Here is a 3,437-nt window from a genome sequence, read left to right as displayed (position 1 = left end):
GCCATGTGCTATAGCTTTTATCACTTCTCAAACTGAAAGGATTAAATCCATCACTTGCCAGGCCGAGTCTAACATTCCGTGGGTCTTCACTAAATGATGGTTATCTTCTATCAAAATCTTTCCAAGCTTCTAAATCTGCAGGATGATGCATTTTCCCATCATCAATACGATGTTCCTTATGCTAAACCATAGCAGATGATATTTCTGATGACATGTATAATCTCTGCAGTTTTGGTTTTAAGGGAAAGTAGCGTAATGTTTTTGCAGGGACATTTTGATTATTAGGGTCATATCTTGAAGTGCCACATTTTACACATGATTTAGCATTGGATGCCTCCTTCCAGTACAACATACAATCATGAAGGCATGCATAAATATTTTAATAAGTAATTCCTAGCTAGGTTCTTAATTATCTTCTTTGCCTCATATAGTGACTTTGTAGAGCATTATCTTATGGAAGTGCTTTCTTTAATAAATCCAACAATAAAGAAAATGACTTATCACTTCACTTGCAAAGGCATTTTATATGACATAGTTCAACAATAAAAGACAACTTGGTGAATTCCTTGCATCCAAGATATAATTCCATCTCCGCATCTTACATCAATCTTTCAAATTTATCTACATCATTACTTACATTCAATGTGGCATTAACCCCCACTCCACCAGACATATTATCCCCAGACGTATGTTTGCCAAATGCATCATGTAACATGTCATGCATGTTATCAATATCGTTGTCTTCTTCAACATTTACCTGATTGTTGTCTTCTTCAATATTTGCAAATTCTTCCCCATGGAAACACCAAATTGTGTAGTTCCATATAATCCCATCACATATCAAATGTTCAAACATTTCAGCTCGTGTTCTTGGCAATCGATTATTACAATTTATACACGAGCATACAATCTTCTCCAAAGTGGATACTTGTGAAAATGCAAACTCCAAGAATTGTTTGACACCCTCTAGATATTCCATTTTTACACGGTATCCAGGGTCCCATGACTGATTAATCCATGCCTGTCCATTTAATGAAACTAGCATAAAATATGAATATTTCAAATATGTATAAATAGGAACCTGTACATGTATACCTCAACTTTATCATTAGACGTTCAATTGAATAACCAAGAGACCTCAGAGAAAGTATATCATCTTAAAGTCACCTTGCAAGTTGATCCAAAAAGCATGTGCAAGAATATCTTAATCAAATCTACTGTTAAAGAAAAAAAAAATTAATACAATATATATGACTCCCTAATTGCAAAACAGGGAAAACTTTTAAAATATAAATAGAGGAACTTGATTATGATCCTGCTACAATCTCATGCTCAACTTGATTTGAACTTTGTTTTGATTCAACTAGAATTTGTGTTCTATTTTTTTATGTAGCTTTTATAGGATACAGTTTCAGATTGAATATAGACAAGCTAAGTTTGGTTGTGAAGATATCTTTCCCCTGCCCTTCTTCACCTTTCTTTCTTTTCTTATTTTTCTAATTACCCCTCCGTGAGAGCCCACCCTAGCCAGGCCTGCTTAAAGTCAAGGTGTCAAATCCAACCAAAGCAGATACGACTAGGGGAGGGGGAGTCGATTAAGTTATTAGTTGTATTCAATTTGGGTTTTTCTAGAGCTTGTCTGAAGGTCAAATGGACATGATTGTTCAAAAAAAAAATAATAATAATAATAATAATAAATAAATAAATAAATAATATATTAGAATTATAAGAAATGATACATAGTAAGGTTACAAATAAAAGAACCATCTTTGCTGAATCTCCTCACATATAAAACCATAAAGATAGTTAGAATTTCGTTTGAAAGAAAACTCAATTGAGAGATAATTCTTTCTCACTCAAATTTTTAAAGTCAGTTGCTGTGGTGTAGTGGTTATCACGTCAGTCTTACACACTGAAGGTCCCCAGTTCGATCCTGGGCAGCAACAATAATTTTTGTCAAGCACAAGCTGGCACAGATGAACCTCAAATACAATATATCTATATGTTAGGTTTGTTATTTGGCAAATTACATTTTTGGATATTATTTTTTGATGACTTAAATGTTTAGTAGTTTTAGAAGGTATGGGTGTTTTGGGAAGTGAAATGTATATTGCTTTTAGTGGAGTGCTTTTTAATCAAAAAAAAAAAAAGTGGAGTGTTTTAACTACTTTTAGTGGAGTAGTGTAACCCTAGACATATGTTAATTTACGATTATAGAATTTCAACTATCAATGGAAATTTAAATCTCGTTTAGAATTTCAATTATCCCTAAACTTTCTCATAAAGTTTTTATTCCTATTAATAGCAATTTTAATTTGAAAGTGTTATTAGTTGGATGTTTAAATATGTTTAAATTCTTGTCATTAATATTATTATTTCTAATCATGATCATTGATTTTTTTAAAATTAATTTATGATAAATCACGATTTGGGGTTTTGTCAGCACACGATTAGAAGGTAGGGGTGTTTTGGGAAGTGAAATGTAGCTATCCTCCCTCAGTTCGTGCTTTTATAATAGTATATATAGTATGAAATATTATTATTTCTAATCATGATAATTGATTTTTTTTAATTAATTTATGATAAATCACAATTTGGGGTTTTGTCAGCACATGATTTAGTTAACTGTTTGGAAATTTAAATGTCGTTTAGTTATTTGGCAAATTACATTTTTAGATATTCTTTTTTGATGACTTAAAGGTTTAGTAGTTTTAGAAGGTATGGGTGTTTTGGGAAGTGAAATGTAGCCATCCTCCTCGTCAATATATATATATTTATATATATATATATATATATATATATATATATATATATATATATATATATATATATATATATATATATAGTATATATATATATATACTAAACTGAACCAGTTATAACCTGATACTGGACTAACAAGACACTGTTTAGCCAATCCGTCAAAAAGATAATTAAAAAAAAAAAATCAGAATCTAACCATTGTATCTAACCACTGTGTCTAACCTTGTGGGCGGGGGGAGAGGAGAGGAAGTGAGGCAGCACTAGGCTAACTTAGCACAAATTTTGAGATATGGCTGAGTGTTGGTTTCTTACTTGTTCTTTTCCCTCATTTGTTTTTATGCAAGTGTTCTAACATGTCTAGAAAATGTTCAAGACATGCTCTGGTGCTTTGGTTGGAACTCTTCCTAATGTGCAGTATATCCTATTAGACACAATCCATTTCCCTGTGCTTTACATGTCAGCTAATTGATCTATCGTTTTGTTCCAGTAATATTTGTTTTGATTGTAATTGTAGATGGATTCAAAGCATGAGGATTCAGAATCATGGAATCAAGATGAAGCTTAGTTATGTCCCAAATCCGTTGCTGCAGCAACCTCTCAAATGTGTCGACATGATGTGAATTATAAACTGGCATGCAATTGGTGTATTTGTACATGAAGTTTGTAAAGTAAGA

The 3,437-nt window shown here is 31.9% G+C and overlaps 1 non-coding gene across 1 annotated transcript; it reads left to right on the top strand.

The window, feature by feature from the left end:
- Positions 1-1,873: 1,873 nt before the first annotated feature.
- TRNAV-UAC (transfer RNA valine (anticodon UAC)) lies at positions 1,874-1,946 on the top strand. The gene has a single exon. It is a non-coding gene; the product is annotated as a tRNA-Val (tRNA).
- The last annotated feature ends 1,491 nt before the right edge of the window (positions 1,947-3,437 follow it).

Source organism: Hakea prostrata, chromosome 4 (assembly GCF_041222555.1).
Source record: "Hakea prostrata isolate BN-2017 chromosome 4, UWA_Hpros_2, whole genome shotgun sequence".
In the NCBI taxonomy this organism is placed as follows: Eukaryota; Viridiplantae; Streptophyta; class Magnoliopsida; order Proteales; family Proteaceae; genus Hakea; species Hakea prostrata.
This window is presented reverse-complemented; position numbering and strand designations above follow the sequence as displayed.